This window comes from Psammomys obesus, unplaced genomic scaffold, assembly GCF_907164565.1.
Source record: "Psammomys obesus unplaced genomic scaffold, mPsaObe1.curated_primary_1811, whole genome shotgun sequence".
NCBI lineage: Eukaryota > Metazoa > Chordata > Mammalia > Rodentia > Muridae > Psammomys > Psammomys obesus.
In genome coordinates, this window is record NW_026596079.1 from 14,977,324 (window position 1) to 14,997,737 (window position 20,414).

Consider the following 20,414-nt stretch of genomic DNA (forward strand, 5'->3'; position numbering starts at 1 on the left):
TCTCTGGTACTGTAAGCTCCAATAAACTGTTTCTTCTAGAAGTTGTCTTGCTCATTCATGGCACTTTGTCATAGCAATAGAAAAGTAACTAAGACAGAAGCAAAGATAAAAGTGAAGATTAAATATCATGGAATGATTGGTCCCCAACTCATGGTGCTATTTTAAAGGCTGGGAAGCCTTTAGGATGTACATTTTGACAAGTAGGGGTGTTTGCTAAGAGTGGGTGAACCATTGGTTCAAATATCATTCTCTCTGTGTTCTGTTCTATGCCACATACATGGCTGCTGCCTTATGTCCGCTCTGCCACAGGTAAGCCATTTCTATGCCCATGTTTTTCCATCATGAAAGATTAAAATCTCTCAGAAAACATAGCCAACTTAAACTCTTCATCTTTAAGTTGTTTCTATCAGGAATTTTCTCCCAGCAACAAGGGAGTCACAAGTGCACCTTTCCAATCCTTGACCTGAAGAACATCTCCTACAGGAGAAAATGAATTTCACTAGAAGTAACAGGGCAATGTGACAGACCCTACAAGTCTTTGACTTCAAGAGTCTGGAAGTTGACATTGTCATGAAGGCATGTGAGTCACTGCTCTACTGTGCTTGCTGAAACAGTGGGAGGAAGAAAGTGCCAGGGCAGCTTCTTGACTGAGACACATTCATCTACTCCCATGTGTTCATTTATTTATTAATGATGTATACTTATCAACTGACTGATTGATTCATGCCAGACACAGGGCCAAGTGCCAGAGACACTATTGGGAAGTTCTTGCACTCACATGGCACTATTGCCTTAGTAGGAAGATATGAAATGAATTGTTAAACAGATAAAAGTTGAGATATGTGCTACATGAGAAACAAAGAGATGAAGTGGAGGAAGATTGGTAGCTGTTTTCCCTCTCCTGCCAAATATGGATATGTGTGTAGACAGGATAGTCCCAGAGGAGGAGGCTCTGTTATGATTTGGATGTAAAATGTATTGTGTAGGCTCGCGTGTTTGAACACTCAGTCTCCAACTAGTTGCATTGTTTTGGGAAGTTATGGAACCTTTGGGGTGTGAAACCTAGTTTGAGGAAGTGGATCTGTGAGGAGCAGGCCTCAGGGTTTGTAATCAGGCTGTAATTACTGTCCCATCTCTGTTTCACCTTCAGCTCAGATATGAGCAAGAAGCTTGGCATTCATTTTAAATTTTTATTTATTTAATCACTTTACAGCCCGATCCCACCCTTCTCCCTCCTCTCTTTCCAGTTCCGCCATCATGCCTTCATTCTCCCTTCCCCATCCCCCTTTCTTCTCTTCAGAGGAGAGTAGGTTCCTTAGAGATACCAACCCACCCTGGCACCTCAAGTCACATCAGTACTAGAAGCTTGCCTCTCTTCACACCGTGCCTTCCCTGCCACGGTGAGATATATCTACACACCACGATCGAAAAGAAGCCTTGGTCTTTAAGTTGCTTTTTGTCAGTTACTTGCTCACAACAATAAGAAAAATAACAAGTAGAGACCAAATATAAAATTGTACCTTCAGGATGGAGCTGAACACGTGAGAAGTAGGAGGAAGGGAGTCTGACACAGAGCTTCTCCAGCCCCCCCCCCCCCCCAATATAGAAAAGCTGTAGGCTTAAAAGGCCAGAAGAGCAGGGAAGATTTAGACCAGTGGAAACTAGTCAGGAAGGGGCAAGAAAGAAACATAAGACATTGTTCCATACTTCTCCATGGGGCATGGTAGAAAGCTGCCTGTGAATAACCGAAAACCACTAAAGAGGCTTTAAGAGAATCTGCTAGGCATTTTATAATTTCCATTTCCAAGATGTAGAAACTGAGATACAGAGATATAGTAGAACCTTCTGAGAGTTATACATGGTACAATTTATTCACTTTGTATCCCAGGTGTAGCCCCTTTCTTCTTCCCCTCCCAATCCCACCCTCCCACCTTCTTCTCCTCCCATGCCCCTTCCCCAGTCCACTGATAGGAGAGGTCCTCCTCTCCTTTCATCTGACCCTAACCTATCAGGGATCATCAGGACTATCTGAATTGTCTTCCTCTGTGACCTGGTAAGGCTGCTACCCTCTCAGGGGGAGGTGATCAAAGAGCCAGCCATTGAGTTCATGTCAGAGACAGCCCCTGTTCCCCTTACTAGGGACCTCACTTGGAGACTGAGCTGCCATGGGCTACATCTGTGAAGGGGTTCTAGGTTATATCCATGAATTGTCCTTGGTTGGAGCTACTCTGCAATTAAAAACAAGGAAATCACGAATTTGCAGGCAAATGGTGGGAACTAGAAAAATCACCCTGAGTGAGGTATCCCAGAAACAGAAAGGCACACATGGTATATACTCATTTATAAATGGATATTAGATATATAATATAGGATAATCATACTAAAATCTGTACACCTAAAGAAGCTAAGCAAGAAGGAGGACTCTGGGTAACATGATCAATCCTCATTCAGAAAGGCAAAGAGGATAGACATCAGAAGAGGGAAAAAAAAGGGAACAAGACAAGATCCTACCACAGAGGGCCTCTGAAAGACTCTACCCTGCAGGGTATCAAAGCAGATTCTGAGATTCATAGCCAAACTTTGGACAGATTGCAAGGAATCTTATGAAAGAAGGGGGAGATAGCAAGACCTGGAGGGGACAGGAGCTCCACAAGGAAAGTAACAGAAAACTCTGGGCCCAGGGGTCTTTTCTGTGACTGATACTTCTGTCTTCTTTTTAAACATGGGGTGCTACTGGAAGATAGACATTCTGTGTTTTGTGTGACTGCATTCCTGCACAAAGAACTGACTCCTTTTAACAGGCAAATCATGGCTACCTTGGCCTTTCACAAGGCTTACTGTCACCTGCACTAGTTTGTGAAGGTTTCATGTTCATCGGTTCCTAGTGCCTCCCAAAGTCAACCAGTGATTGGCTAGCATCCAATCAGCACCTGCAGATGAATAAGGAATGGGAGGGGTTGTAGAGAATACATAAGTGAATGGGCCACAGATTGACTGGATAGGGTCACTGGAGACAAGAGTCATAGGTAAATGTGCTCAGAGTTCACTCACAGTGAAGCAAGTGACCCAGCTGGGCAAGGAAGCAGGGTATGCAGAAGGTAGGAGCAGATGTCACACTGTAGATCCCCTGAGGGTTGACTGAGAAGAGCCTTGAACGCCATCGTCATTAAATGCTCAAGACCTTTAAGTGGCTGAGTTAGCAGTCAGAGAGGCACTGAAAGAGACCTGCTTTTCCAAGATGAAAATTGTAATTGGTTATTGATGTCCTATTTGTATGCTAATGCTGCTCAATAAAACAGCTAAAACCATAATTAACGCTCCAGCTTCTTTTCAGGAAAGAAAAAAAAAAGATAGATGCCTATGGAAAGGTCAATAGATTTCATATAGTAAATTATTAAATAATGGGAAACACAGGAAGTCAATTCTGAACTATAATCTTTTCAAGTTTTATTAACTATCATTTGTTACAAGTGTCGGCAGCATTTGCATTCTGCTGCTGCCATTTTCCTGCAAGCTCCAGAATTTTTGAATTGAGAGTCAGTGTTGAATGGCAGAATATATTGTATGTTACTTTCTAGGTTTGAGAATAAAGGGTGTAAACTGTTATTGTGTCAAAGTTCAGTTAGATGGGACAGTGGCATTTTGGCAGATGTTATGTTCTATAGGAAATAGTGTGAGCCATGCTATGCCAACAGTTATAGATAGTTCTATAATGTTGATGGTTCCCCAGGTCCCTTCCCAGGCCAAATCCTCATTCCAGCTATGAAAATCCTGCCAGAGGAAAGATTTTGCTTGTGCAATCTGAGAATGACAAAGGGATGCCCAATATGAACTTGGGCTGTGAGATAAGACTGAGTTTTACTTCTCAGTCGCTGTTAACTCTATAGTTAGTTCTCCTGTGCCTCATTTTACTCATGTAGGAAGTAGAGACATCAGCAGTATTTACTGTGTAAAATCCTGAAGGCTAAATAGGACAAGGTACATAAAATGCCCAGGAGAGCAAGAAGCTTTTGTGGGTGCTGGGCATTACAATACCTTCAGAAGGAAAGCTTAAAATGCTCGTGTGTGAAGATCCATGTCAAGGCCAACTGAATCGAAAGTTTTGTCAGCTTCTAATTCCTTATTCAGCCATCAACTAATTAATTAACAGCTTACCTAGCATTGTTTTGTGTTTGAAACAGGGTCTCATGTATATCAATCTAGCTTCAAACTCACCTTGTAGTAAAAGATAACCTTGAATTTTTTTCCTTTTGATTATAAGGGCTCAATATGTAGCCCTGGCTGATCTGAAACTCTCTATGTAGATCAAGATAGCCTCAGACTTATGGAGATCTGTTTGCCTCTGCCTCCTAAGTGCTGGGATTAAAGGCATGAGTAACTATGCCCAGCATGAGCTTAAATTTGTGATTTCACTGCCTGTACCTCCTGAGTATTAAGATTGTATGTGTGCACCACTGTGCAAGATTATGCGGTGCTGAAAATGGAACCCAGGGCTTTGTGCATGCTAGGCAAGCACTATACACATTCCAAGCCTTGTATGTTATATTTGTGGAAGATGCTGGAAGAATACAAGTCATCCTTTCTTTCACAGAATTTTAAATTGTTTGACATGGAATCAAGTCAGACTCCAAGAAAGTGACTTCAGGAGACCCCGAGGTACTGTTCAGAAGAACTCATTATTCATTTGATGTGTACCTACTGTTTATCAGGGAATAAGACAGGGAAAAGGAATCAGGTTATATTGCTCAGCATCTAGTAGGTCTGCATATAAGAGGAGGCACAGAGTCAGTACTAAAGGTATTCTCCACAAAACAAATGGAGCTCTGAGCTTTTCATTGTTGCCATGGTTCTGCTAAGAACACAACTTCAACATATTATATAAATCCAATGTCATCTCTTGTGTTTGCAGCTGTGAAGGTTAGTCGTCATTCACAACCTGATTGATATGGAATCAACTAAAAGGCACTCCTCTGGGTTAGTCCAGGAGGCCACTTACAGGGAGGGTGAACTAAGGAGAAAATGTCCTTTTCTACATTGGGCTGAATCCTTTCAAATTTGCTCAGATATAAAGGTGTCTGAGGGAAAAGCAGCGCAGCCCACATGCCTGTCTCCATCTCTGGCTGGTGAATATGTCTCTTTTGTCATATTGACTTTCTTTGGGACTATCAGACCCCAACTCTGTTGGGTTCTAGCATGGACTGAAGATCAATGGCTCTCCAAGATTCTTCCAGGCTTTTCCAGATTGGGACTGCTGATGCATCCAGTTTCCTGGACTAAGCAGGTACTGGTTTCTCTGCTTTTCTACTGTGCAATTGGCCATCGTTGAATGTTCTAGTCCTTATTGTATAGTTCAACTTAATAAATCCCACGTATAGCATATATTCATTCTAACAGTTCCTGTACAGAACCCAAATACCGAGCCTATGAAAAAAACAATACATGCTAAAAGCAGGGTACCATGCCCCAAGACTCATAGCCTGTAAATAGGATAATTCATTGCTTGGCAAAGCAATGGTTGGTGGCGGACATTCAAAATATAAATTTAAGAGATGAAAGTCATATTGCATGCTACAATCACACACAATTCTAGAGGTTTTAACATTATAACTCTAATGCTTTATGTGTGCTTGTTCCCGTCACATTTTTCTCCCTGTCATGTTTTCAAGGGCAATTTTAACTGTGATGCCAATCAAATTCCACACAATTTATGACCACATGTGTGTAGAATCAGATATTAATCACAATATTAACCCAGACTACACTCTCATTGTTGTCCCATGCACACAGGACATTGTGTCCTTGTGTTCTCCAATTTCAATGCTACAGAAACACTCTGAATTGCTGCTTATGTTCAATAAACACTTTTAGACTAATCAGTATTGTATGTATGAATACACTGTCAAGGATTTTATTTTATTTGGTCACATGCTTTATAATCCTACTATTTTCTACCATTTGAACTTGTACCCTAGGGAGTAGGAAAGTCAGTGAGTCTGAGAAGACAGCATCTTAGTTGTACCTTCACATAGCCATTCTTGGCCAGAGCCATGAAACACACACACACACACACACACACACACACACACACACACACGCACACACACACTAGAGAAAAGAGGCTGGGAATTTTCCTTAAATAGGGCTGAGATCGCACTATTGCTCTGCCTGTTCTGATAGTTTTGGCTATCATGGCTGATCTCTTTACCAATTTAGAAGTTACCTATGTGTACCCATTGGTACAGAGGATACTGTAACAATAATTTAGAATTCTTATCTTGAAAAATAGACTACTTTAGAACAGACTTGGATTTATAGAACAATTGAGCATAAACCAGAGTTTCTTTTTTTTTTAAAATAGGTCTTGTTTTCTTTTCCTCCTTTAAAATTTTTAAAGTTTATTACAATTTATTCACTTTGTAACCCAGCTGTAGGCCCTCCCTCATCCACTTCCAATCCCATCCTCCCTCCCCATTCTCAACACAACTTCCTGAACAGAACACCAACAAAACAGGCTCTAAGATCAACAATCAATAAATGGGACCTCAGGAAAAGCAGAGTTCCTTTGTTAAGATCATGCATTGGTGGTGTGGTGAATTTGTCATACTTGATGTATCTATATTGATATTATTATTAACTGAACTCCATACTCTGTGTTAAGGTGGTTAAATCTCAGCCTTGTACATTCTACAGCTCTTGACAGTTAAGTTGACATGTGTCCATCTCCTCAGAATCACATAGAACAGTTTCACTCCCTTAAAATGGCTCTGTGCTAACCAATTGGTTATCCAATACCAAATAGCCAGCTCTGATGACATATGTATAATTAATATTATACAGACTGAGCAAATTATATTTAGGGATATATGTACATGTACATAGAGATATACATGTACATATTAGTGTAACAACAATTAATGAAAAAAAAAAGAGGACAACAATTTGAAAGAGAGAAGTAGTATATATGGGAATGTTTGAAGGCATGGAAAGGAAATGATGTAATTATATTATACTTAAAAATAAAACATTTAACTAAATCAAGTAAGATATAGAGGAAATATATTCCCTTGCGATCTTCTTGTTCTCTCTCTTCTGCCCATTCATCACTCTCCTCTCCTGAGAGAAGACCATTGATCTTTATGTTTGCTTGAACATCCTTTCAGTATTTTTCTTCCCAGAATATGTTATAATTTAATCACAAGGCACACTGTCCTTTCATATAAATTTCTATCATTTAGTACTCTGCATGTAAGGATCCTCCATGGCTCATAGCTCATTTACTTTATTGCAGAATAAGAACTCATTGTATGGCTTGACAACAGTTGGTTTCCACATTCACCTTCTGACATGTTTGTTGTTTTAGAAGTTATTAACAAAGCTGCTGTGAGCACATGTGTAGATTAAGTTTTCAACTTAATGAATATCAAGTGTGATTCCTGGATTACATGCTGGAATTTTTGTGTTTTTTTATGCTTTTTTGTTGTTTGTTTGCTTGTTTCTTTTATATATATATATATATATATATATATATATATATATATATATATATATATAGTCTTCTTCTATATGTGCAGGTTTTCATGAAACCTAAAACTCAGGCTGACCTTGAACTCAAAGAAATCTTTCTATACCAGCCTCCACAATGCTCAGAATACAGGCATGAACTACCATGCCTGTCCAATAGCATCATTTATTTTTATATTTAAAAGTTTATATTATTTGTTGTGTGTGTGTGTGTAAATCAGAGGATAACTTCAAAAGACTCACTTCTCTTTTTCTACCACCATTTCTAAGGATTGAAGTCAGGTTATCTGTCTTGTGTGGTGATCCCTTTATCCACTGAGCTATCTCACCAGACTGATAGTGACTTTTAAAGTTCCCTCTCCTCTTATGCAAGAACAGTTGTACCTGGACTACTTCAAAGGAGAGCCGGGAGTTTGTTTGGAATGTTGTCTTTTTTTTTTTTTTTTTAATTCTAGATCTCAGGAGGTGGAAGCAAGAGGTATTGAGTTCACAACTTTTTTTCTACACAATGAGATTCTGTCTCAGAAAAGTAAAAGAGGAGCGGGCATGAGAGGGAAGTGCTAGGGCTGAGTGTGTTAACTCTTGTTTCTCTGAAGAAGTAAAGACGGGGACATCCTGCATGCACTTCTGCATGGTTTTCCTGTTTTGACTCTTTTTGTACAAACTGTCTGGGACCAGTTCATGTCAATGAGCTTTGCCTCTTAAGACATCCTACAAGACTCAAACTTATTCTGTAGACAAAGACCAGTCTCATCATATGTGAAAAACAAATAACATTTCATAAGCCCCCAAATAGCTCAATGCAGAACTTAAATACATGTAGCTCATTTGTCATACTTTTTGGTTAATTTTAGACAGAAGAATACAATTGATATTTTCATTATTTGCCTTTAGTAATCATCAATGTTTTTCCAGAATTAAAAAAAATTCCATCACTTTCTGAGTTAGCTTAAGCTATAAACTTGATATACCCCAGAGTTATAATCTCAGTTGAGATACTGTCTTAATCAGGATGGCCTGTGAGCCTATCCATGGGGCACTGTCCTGATGGATAACTGATATAGGGGAGCCCAGCCCACTCTAGGCAGTACCATCCCTACTCAGGAAGTTCTGGGCTGTGTAAGAAGCTAGTAAGCAGCTTTTCTCCATTGTTTCTGACAATATTTCTGCTTCAATTCCTGCCCTGGCCTCCCTCAACAGTGGACTATAAGCTTAAATAAGCCCCTTTCTCTCTTCAGTTACTTTTACTCATGGTGTTTATCACAGAAAGAGATGAGCAAATTAAGACACCATCCTTCTAAATTTTACTTGGATGAGGAATGTCCATGCATCAGATTGCTGTTATTCACAATTTCTGCCTATTACTACATGTTACTCTGAGTGAGTTATTCTCATGAATGTTTTCTGCCAAGCACTAATGACTGACTTCAAAGTGGATATCCAGAGTCTGAATTTTGATGACACTTAATGAATGGTGTATAACAGCTTCCTTTTTCTTTCTTTTCACAAAACCTGAAAGACAGAGAGAAAGAGAGAGGGGGGAGGGCTTGGAACAGACAGATGGCGAATAAGGTATAAGCTTTTCTTTATAATTTTCTTCTAAATTAAGTATGAAATGTTATACTTTGGTTTGGATATGGTTTGAGTATGTACCTCAAAGTTTCATGTGCTGGAAGCTTGGTTCCCAGTTTCATGATATGAGAGGTGATGATGTCTTTAGAGATGAAGTCTCCTAGAAGGCAGAGGTCTTTGGGGTGATGCCCTTAGCTGTACCTGCCATAATTCTGAAGGTAATACAGGTAGTTCCTGAGGGATAGATAGATAGATAGATAGATAGATAGATAGATAGATAGCTGCTGTGAGCTGTGTTGACCTCTTACTCCCTCTTTAGCCCTGTGTCTTGTCATGTCACTTTTTTTCCCTCTTTAGCTCTCTGTCTTTCCATGTCACTTTTTGTCTCTCTTTAGCTCTTTGTCTTGCCATGTCATTCCTTACTTTTCCCCCACAGTCCTGCTACTGTGATACTGTTTACTTGGAGATCCTTATGAGAGCTAAATGGAGGCTGGCACAACTGTGAGAAAAAACAAAATTCTCTACTAAGTACCTAGCTTCAGGCATTTTATTATAGTACTAGAAATCACAGCCATATAAACTTCTCCTTTTGCTCAGGCCAGAAAAAAAGCTAAGGGTCTGCAGAGGGAGCATGGAGAAATGGAGTTTAATGAATGCAGCAGCTGAGGTTTTCCCTGGCCACTGGAACAACAGAAGAAAGATTCCATATGACCTGGACCATTTGATCATCCCCAATAAAAAGAAACAAAGAACCTGGAGACAAAGGTTTTTTATTACAAAACTTTTGTATTAATACTTAGAAATGAGATTTTTAAATTAAAAGGGAAATATATTTTATCTGTCTGTCTGTCTCTTTGTCTATCATCTATCATCTATTTATTTATTGGAGACAGGGTCTCCCTCTGTAGCCCTGGAGGGCCTGAAACTCACTATATTCATTAGGCTGGCTTTGAACTCATAGAAAAATGTCTGCTCCTGCCTCCTGACTGCTGGGATTAGGTGAGCAATATCTCATCTGGCCAAAACTATGTTTTGGCATGGTGCCACACTGCTTTTCAAAACAGCTGCACCTATGTAAACTTCTTTCAACTATCAATGAAGTGCCCCTCATTACAAATTAGCCAAACTATGTAAATACCCTGGGAAATGTATTTAGCTTAATTGTTTTTTGGTAATAAACTGGCTGAGAAAAGGTTGAGTATTTCCTGGTAGAGAGTACCAAATCCCAACTAATCAAATTGGGCATTAGCATCCTTGCACAGCTAGGACAGGCTGGCAGAACTGAATGTGGCTCCAGTTGGAAAGCATGAAATTACTGACTTTGTTTAAGTTTAACTGCAATTTATCTGTAGGAACAGTGTTGAAAGGTGACATTTGTCTTGGTGAGTCCCCCATTCATTTCCAGAGCTGTAGTTCATCAGTCATGCAGCTCTAGTGCATGATACATGCAGATGAATATTTATTATGGATGATGGAGTGTCCTCCTGGCAATATAATACACTTCACTCACTTGAAAAGGGAAGCCAAACAGATTTGTGATAGAGTGTCTGTGCAATGGAATGGCCTTTCACCTCCTTTCAGGAGAACTTGGTGAAGTTGCCATTTCTGTTCAGGGAAGATTCACTTGGTGCCCCTGTCTAAACTGGTTTTACAATGTCATGGCTCATTAAATTTAGTTAGGCAGCTTTCAACTGGAAAATAATTGCTATTTCAAAAATGTTCATTTATGGTTGATGAAGGAAAACAGTAACATGATTGGATTCAACTAGTAGTTTGAATCACACTGGCTATGTAAATATGATCGGTTGTTTGAATATTTTTAAGTTAACATGTAAAGAAACTGATTTGGCCCAATTCACAGTGTCAATGCTCTAGAAAAGACCTGGAAACAAAGCATGCATTTCTAGCATCTATCTGTCATGAGGTTGAATGCTGCTTTCCCTGGAAACTCAGGATCAAAGACAAAGAAATGACAGAAGAAAATATATTCTATGTATCATATTTCTTTTTAATTTAGAAGTCACTCCTCTTCCCAGGAGACCCCAGTAGAGAAATCACTGAAAAAATATCTTGCTGGTCCCCATTAAGCTACCTTTTGTTTTCTCTTGTTGACCGATGGGAATCTTCCTCATTAAAGTTGTATGGATGTCTTTTCTTTTCTTCCTACTGTTTATTTATACATAAAAAATAGATGATTCCAAAGACTCAGAAACCAGGCTGCTATAGCTGCTGAAAGCCTCCAAGCACAGGCATTTTTTCAGACCTCTCAAGGCTTTCTAGGGATATTTCACAGTAGATTCAAGCAGGTGAATCTGGGGGAAAGTGTGGACAAGGTGGGACATCTGAGCCAAAGGAGTGTTACAATAAGCCTTGCTTTATTTTACAAAAGAACAACACTGTGACCCAGTGTCTCCACACACGCCTGCCCCATTATATGCTGAATGGCAGTCGCTTGGGGGAGGCTAGGGATGGGAAGACTGAAACCAAAAGTACGGTCTTTGAGGAAGATTAACCTCAACTTGACCTCCAAGCCTGATGGCTGAAGGGTGATTGGAGAGAAGATATGCGTATCTAAATTGCATTCTATCTCTATTACAGTCTAACAGCATTAGTAAAATTGCACTTTGATAATTCATCAATGAGAAAATGTGTCCACTTATATCAGGCTGTACAAACCATCATGGATTCAGCCCTGCATGGCTCCTTTTGCCAAATTATCATGGGCAGAAGGACAGAGCATTGAATTGGGGTTGATTCAAAATTTATTCTCTCTCTCTTCTGTCCCTTTTCTCTCCACTACCTATCATCGTGTCTCCCTATGAAGTGTGGTTTTGTATTCTTGCTGTATGTTAAACATGGTGTGGTTTCTGGCTGGCTACCCATTGATGTTCTCAGGCAAGATATCTGAGGTCTTTGGGGCTTGCTTGATCTTCCATACAAAGGAAATCTGTTTCATTTTCAGACTTGTTAGGAAGCATAAAATTGAGGGTACTTTGTAGAGCACAGGATGCTGTAGGAACACAAAGACTGAGTGCTTGCTGGGGTTGTAATGGCTACTGGTACCCATAGTTTATCCCCTGTGTACTGGCTTCAAGAGCTACAGAGAGGAGTAGATTACATTCCATGTTTTCTTTCTTTTTTTTCATCCTCTTGAAGAAATGATCTGTAAGTTATGAAGGTATGGTGCTTTTGAGAATAAAGTTTATAAAAACAGAAGAGCAGGTGTCAAGGTAGAGGTAGGATGGCAAATGGCAGCTATGGGTTCTCTTTCAGTCCAGGCATTGCTGAGACTGATTGTCTAGGCTTTTCTCTAGTCACCTCTAAATCTTGGGCTCTTATATTCCTTATAACTTTGGTTTGCCTTAAGGACTGTGAGGGCTGCTGTTGCCATTTGTAATGCAGCATCTCCATGTAGCTGTTATTGAGGGCTGGAAATGAAGCTGAGGGGACAGAGAGCAATGAGGGCATGATTTGAGAGGGTATGTGTTTTTCTCCATTTGTGTTTTCTATTGGTTACATGGGGTACAGGGATGAGCTGGGTGCTGGGATAAGACATCTTCCAATCAAACACTCACTTGGTTCCGGAGTCTGCATGCTCACCCGCTACGTAGATTAGAGTCAGTTGCTCATACTCCTTCAACTTTAATTTCCTTGTTTGGAAAATTGGAGGAAAAAGAGCAGCAAACTCCTGGAGTTGCTGGGAGCACAATGGGCTACATTAGTTAACCTCGGCCTCCTACGCACAAGAAACACTTAGCAAATGTGTATCATTTCTCCACGTCTTGAGATAATTGGTAGAGGAGAGAAAGAAACATGTGCCATTTTTCTCTCTGGCTACTACTTAGAAAGAAATATCCTTTGTTTTTTTTTTTTTTTTAAATTTTTATTTTTATAAAGAATGAAGAGAGGAAGAGGTGTTGTAGTTGTCACACCAACTGCTACAAGTGACCTCTTCCTTCACGTGCTTCTGTGGTCTAGGAAGCCTTCTTTTCAGGTCTGTGATGGTGTTTATGGTCACTCGGAGATTCAGCTGATAGATGGTCCATTTTTACACATGTTTCCTGAACTTGAAGGCTGTATTTGTTAAATCTTGAACTGGCTCTTTCTTTTAAAAATGTTATTTTATTAACAACATTGTTTTTTTTTTTTTGACCATCTGTGTATTCATATTTGAGCACAGCGTAATATTTAATATACACAAAATGTGAAATGATTAAATCAAGGTAATTAACATATTCATTACTAGGATGGTTTGAATGAGAATGGATCCTATAGGCTCATAGATTTGAATGATTGGTCACCTGGCATGGCACTATTTAAAAGGATTAGGAACTATGGCCTTCTTGGAGGAAGTGTGTCATTGGAAGTGGGTTTTGCAGTTTCCAAAAGGCTAAGCCAGGCCCAGTGGCTTTCTCTTCCTGCTGCCTGCTGATCCAGATGCAGAACTCTTGGCTACTTCTCTAGCACTGTGTCTGTCTATGTGCCTCTTGCGTCTTTCTCTGATGATCATGGACTAGACCTTTGAGACTGTAAGCAAGCTCCAATTCAATGCTTTTTTTACATAAGCATTCCACGATCATGCTGTCTCTTCACATCCACAGAGTACTTGCCAAGACAATCACTAAGCTTATCTCTACCATTTAATTGTGAAATAGTTCGGATTTTTATATATTTTCTAAAATATAACATCAACAAACTCTTATCCACTGTACCCACCCTGCTACTTATTAGTTTCAAAACGTATTTTCTCTACTTGCCGGCAACTTGTTATCCATTAACAACTCATTATTTCCTTATCTACTGTGGGACATCTGGTAACTGCCATTCTGTTCTCTATTTCTGTGATATTGATGTATTTTAGATTCCAAATGTAAGTGAGATCAATGATATTTGTTTTTCTGTACCTGTCTTATTTAACTTAACATCCTTCAACTTTACCCATAGGGTTGAGAATGGCAGGTGTTTCTCCCATTTTAATGCTAAATGTAGTCAATTGTAAATATTATTATAATTATGTAAAGCAGTGTATATATTTATACATACACACACACACACACACACATATATATATATATATATATATATATATATATATATATATATATATAAATATATGTAGATATAGTTCACATTTCCTGGATCTATTTTTCCTTTGAGAATCATGTAAGTTGATTTCATATCTTAAAAAATGATATAGTGGGCCCCTCAGTGGAAATTCACAACTTCAGTATGTAACTTTACTTTCTTTGAATGTATCCCCAGAAATGGGATTGTTGGATCATTTCATAGTTCTGTTTTAATTTAATTTTTAAAAATTATTTTATTTTTTTCATGTGTGTGTGTTTGTTTCTTTATGTATATATGTGTACCTATGTTCAGGTGCCTATGAAAATGAGAAGAGAGCATCTAGCCTTGGGACTAGAGTTACAGATGGTTGTTAGCCTCTCCACATGGATACTGGAGATCAAACTCAGGTCTTCAGTAAGAGTATCAAGTGCTCTTAACTATAAAGCCCTCAATTTTATATTTTGAGGACTCACCATATTGTTTTTCATAAAGGCTGTATTAATTTCGGTCCGACCTGAAATATCCAAGAGTTCTTCTTACTTCACCCTTTACCAACGCTTATCTTGCATTTTGTTGAGTAAATCTATTTCCCAAACAAGTGGTGTTGGTCTATTGAAGTTATAATTTAAATTCTATAATTATTAATGTATTTGTTGGGCTTCTTATTTCAGTATCCAAGAAAAAGTAACTTAATGAAAGATGGATTTATTTTGGCTCATTCTCAGTGGGAAAGGTATGGCTGCATGAGGGTCACAGTTACTTTTTATTGCTGGGAAGAGACACCATGATCAAGAAAACTGGTAAAGAAAGCATTTAATTGAGGGCTTGCTTAAAGTTTTAGAGGCAGAGTCCATGACCACCATGGTGGGAAGCATGGAAACAGACCAGCAAGCATGGTGCTAGAGAAGCAACTGAGAGCTTACATCTGATCCGTACACAGGAGGCAGAGAGAGAGAGAGACAGAGGGAGAGAGAGACTGAATGAAACTGACTGGGAATAGTGTGGCTGTTTGAAACCTCAAAGCTCAGTGACACACCTCCTCCAACAAGATCACACCTCCTAATCCTTTCCAAATAGTTACACCAACTGAAGACCAAACATTCAAATGTATGAGCCTCTGGAGGCCATTCTCACTCAAACCACTACAAGGAGTTTGAAGTTCCTTGCTCATCACTTGGTAGGCTGGGAAGCTGAGAGAAAAATTAGCTAGAAGCCAGCCTGATTACAATCCGTTAGACCTCCTTGCTCCAAAGTCAGTTCATTCTGGGATGCCTCATCACCTACAGGTTCTATAACCTCCTGTACAATCTGGGAAACATTTCATACTCAAGTCACAATAATTAGTAATACTGAGCTCTTGTATAGATACTTATTGGCAATTTATTCTTATCCTTTTGAGACATTTCTTTCAGGTCCTTTCCTAATTTTCTAAAGTTTGTTATTTTCCTGAGTTGAGGCCCTGATGTTGTGGTTACTAACCATGTATTAGATTCAAGGTGGGTAAACGTTTTCTATCATTCTGGGCTGAGTCTTCAATCTGACAGTTGTTCTCCTAGCTGTATAGGAGTTTTAGACTTGAAACCATTCTCTTTGCTTAATTAAAGGAGACTTAAGCAAAGATGCCTCAGCCCTACACAAACAACGATATTCAACTAACAAATACTGAGACTGGGAGAAATAGTCTTTCCCAGGGAAGAACACACCAAATGGTTATCTAATACCAAATGGTCAGCCCTGAAAGCATACCTGCAAGGAACATTGTACAACTTCAAAAGGTTATATTTATGTATTCAGAAATATACAGGTATATACATATACATATATATATATGTAACAACAATTTATGAAAAATGAGGGCACAAAGAAATAAGGAGTACATAGGAGGGTTTGGAAGGAGAAAAGGAAAGGAGAAAATTAAGTAATTAGATTATAATTTTAATCAATCAATCAATGAATATTTAAAAATTAAAAATTGCCCATGTATATGTCTTTGTGTATGCCCAATGCCTACAGAGACCAGAAGAGGGCATTTAATATCTTCGGACTGGAGTTACAGGCAAATTGTTTGCCACCATGTAGGTGCTGGAAATCAAACTTGGGTCCTCTGGAAGAATAGCCAGTGCTCTTAAACTCTGAGCCATCTCTCCAGACTTTGCTCACTTTTTTTTGAAGTTTTTTTTATAGTATTTTTTTTAATTAATTACACTTTATTTACTTTTTATCCCCCCTGTAGTTCCCTCCCTTTTCCCCTCCCAAGCCCTCTCTTCCTCCTCCTTCTTCACACATGCCCCTCCCCAAGTCCACTGGTAGGGAAAGGTTTTTTTTCCTTCCTTCTGATCCTAGTCTGTCAGGTTTCATCAGGAGTGGCTGCACTGTCTTCCTCTGTGGCCTGGTAAAGCTGCTCCCCACCTCAGAGTGAGGTGATCAAAGAACAGGCCAATCAGTTCATCTCAGAGACAGTCCCTGTTCCTATTACTATGGAATCCACTTGGAGACTGAACTGTCATGGGCTCCATCTGTGCAGGGGTTCTTGGTTATCTCCATGCATGCTACTTGGTTGGAGTATCAGTCTCAGGAAAGATCCCTGTGCTCAGATTTTTTGGTTCTGTTGCTCTGTTTTCTCACTTTTAAGGTTAATTGGTATGACTTTGGGGTCATACCAAAAGAGTCATTGTCTAGAAAACTGCCATGGAGGTTGGCCCCTGTAGATTCTTCTGTTTTCTCTGTGGCATTAGATAGTACAATGGCATCTTTAGTCCATTTTGACTTCTGTAAGTGACATGAGACAAGAGCCAATTTCATTCCTCTGTGTGCAGATATACAGCTTCCCCCAAAATACTTCTTGTTTGTTTTTGGAGCATTTGTCAAAATTCAAATGACTATAGAAAATAACTGACTACACAGTGGAATACCACTCAGCAATTAAAAACAAGGAAATCATGAAATTTGCAGGCAAGTAGTGGGAACTAGAAAAGATCATCCTGAGTGAGGTATCTCAGAAACAGAAAGACACACATGGTATATACCCATTTATAAGTGGATATTAGACATACAATATAGGATAAATATACTAAAAGAAGCTAAGCAAGAAGGAAGACCCTGTGTAAGATGATTAATCCTCATTCAGAAAAGCAAACAGGATAAACATTAGAAGATGAAGAAAACTGGAACAGGACAGGATCCTACCACAGAGAGCCTCTGAAAGACTCTGCTCAGCAGGGTATTGAAGTGCTTGCTGAGACTCATAGCCAAACTTTGGGAAGAGTGCAGGGAATCCTATGAAAGAAGGGGAAGATAGAAAAACCTGGAGGGGACAGGAGTTCCACAAGGAGAACAACAGAACCAAAAACAAACAAACAAACAAACAAACAACCCCAAAACAAAACACCCACAAACAAACAAAAACATAACAAAACAAAAACTGAGCACAGGGGTCTTTTCTGAGACTGATAACCAAGAACATGCAAGGAGATAATCTAGAGCCCCTGCACAGATGTAGCCCATGGCAGCTCAGTCTTCAAGTGGGCTCTCTAGTAAGGAGAACAGGTGCTGTCTGACATAAACTCAGTGGCTGGCTCTCTTTGATCATCTCCCCCTGAATGGGGAGCAGCCTTACCAGGCCACAGAAGAGGACAATGCAGACAGTCCTGATGAGACCTGATAGGCTATGGTCAGATGGAATGAAAGGAAGACCTCCCCTATCTGTGGACTGGGGAAGGGGCATGGAAGGAGAAGAGGGAAGGAGAGTGGGATTGAGAGGAGACAACAGAGGTGACTACAGCTGGGGTACAAAGTGAATAAATTGTAATAAATAAAACAAGCAAACAAATAAAGCAAAACAAAACAACTGACCCTGTGGTGCCCAACACAAACTTATGCACCTACAACCCAACGTCTACACTTACTGCCCAGGAAACACTACAGAAGAGGAGGCACAAAGAGTGTTAAAGCTAGTGAACCCTGATGTTTGTTGCAAGATAATGTCTTCTAAATATGACAAGGAAGATACAAAAAATCTCAACAATAGGTTTGCCTACAAAGACCTGCACAATGACAACACTAGTTGACATGCCAGGGTGAATGGGAAAAAGAATCTAACTAGGCTCTCCCTTCAGGTGAAGAGTGTCTGGCAGTTAATGGTTGCTGAGAGCAGGGAACAGTCTGGCCCAGCAAGGAGTTTTTTAATTGGTGACCTGACATCAATTAATCTGCTCTAAAATCATGTACATGCACAGGTAACATTAAAAGGACTCAGCAGTCATATCTATATGTGTTTATATATAACAATAAAAATGAAAGAAAAGAGGAAAAATAAAGACAAAATTTGACTTTAATTGGTTGCTACAGTGACTAGTTTATAAGTGAGCAGGGTACTCACTTCCAATCAGCAGAGTGTTGGGCAAACTTCTAGAAAAGGAAAAGGTACCTCTTCTTGATAAATTGCCTGAAAGAAAATTTCCTTTACCCTTTCATTCATCTGGTTTTTCCTGTCCGTGACATAGTTATTTGAAAATGTGCTACTCAGAGCTGTGGCAGCCATTCTGTAACCATGAAGAAAAGACCAAGGAAGTTACAAAACACTGATTTAGGGTAGTGATAAAATGGTTTTGATGAAGCAAAGCTGGAGCGACTTACGTTCATACTTCCTGTTGTGTGAGAAAAATCACCTTTAAATATTAGTTTGTCCTTTGTAGGTCAAGCTTCTGCACCACAGCAAGTGTGGTGCTATTGAACCACCTTTACAACCTGCTTCTACCTCCAGTGTTGTCCGCAGGGCACATTTCTTCCAGTCATATGGAATGCTGGTAGCCATGGAAACAGTCTGTTATTTTTTTTATTTTTTTCACTTGTGATCATGCTCTTCCTGAAGACAATGTCCTTAGAGTTTGGCTGTTGGTTTTAATCCTTTTCTTCGATGTTCCTCAAGGTAAAGACACATTTAATTTTGCTCATCCTTTTATGTGCTTCATGAGCTGGTTTACATGTCACTTCCGGAAGATTGGTGGCCATATTCCATGTTGCACCATGTGTCACATCTTGCACAAGAATAGCCCTGCCAATCATCACCAATGACCCACAAGAAAACCATCATTATCTTTATCTTACCAAACAAAGAACGAAAGGAGTGGAATTGGTTTTTGCTCACGATCATGCACTAGCTAGTGGCGATCAGCCTTAGCTTCAGGTTGACTAGGGTCTTTAGTGCAGGAGAATTGGAATTTTATTACAGTTGTTTTACCTGTATTTCTCACCTAGCAGTTCTAGGAGGGAGTGACTTTAAAACTTAGACTGTGCTTCAATACACCAGTACCCAAAGGAAACACTGGAGAACGTTTTGTATGGCTGAAATATTAGTTGTGGCCATTAAGAAATGATGACAACAAAAGGCAGCAAAGACACTGAGGAAAGGAGCCAGTGTGCTTTTAGCAGAGGAGTCATTTGGCTGTCCTGGCAACCTTAGGAAGACTTGGCCCATATGGTGAACTGTTTGGGGCAGCTTAGTCTGAGTGAACAGAAATGACAAGAAGAGGCTGAAGCCACTGAAAGGCATATGATGGTCTTGTTTAATAAAAATGTGGAGGTGATGGACTGAAGGTCTCAGAGCTGAGAACTCTTCCTGCTGCAGGTCACCGCTTTTCTTTGATGCAGTCATTGTCCCATTATCACCTTGGTTCACAGATCTGTCTAGGAAACCTGAGACCACAGCTAAAAATGCTGATACAGTTCCGTTGCTCCACTGGAGACGTATCACCAACCCTTTGTGAGCCATCAACACCAATGTCTCTCTAGAGATTTTTTTTTCTTTTTAAGAGAGTGAAAGTAAATAAATTACAGCATATGTTTGGGGTATGTTCATTAGCCCTATGGTCTTGGGTGAACTACTTAACTTCATTCATCATCAGATTATTTTTCTGCTATGTGGAAATGCTGGGCTTGGTAGCTACTCTTCAATGCCATTCTTGTTTGATGGGAACATGAACATTTATTTCATTTCTCAGTCTCTCTAGCAGATATAGGCGGCTATGTCACTAACTTCGGGGCAATGTGCTTTTCTCTCAGCAGATGACTCATGTGTCAATACTGGGAACCCTCAAGAAGACTTAGACCCCATGCAATCTTTATCTCTTCCATTCAGAGCCAGGAATGTTCAGGCTTCCATCTTGGTAATGACACGGTGTCTAAAGACGCTGGGAAACATGGAGCCAAATGTTCTATCAGGATGAAATGCTAGCATGTCTTCTTCTTTTTTTTTT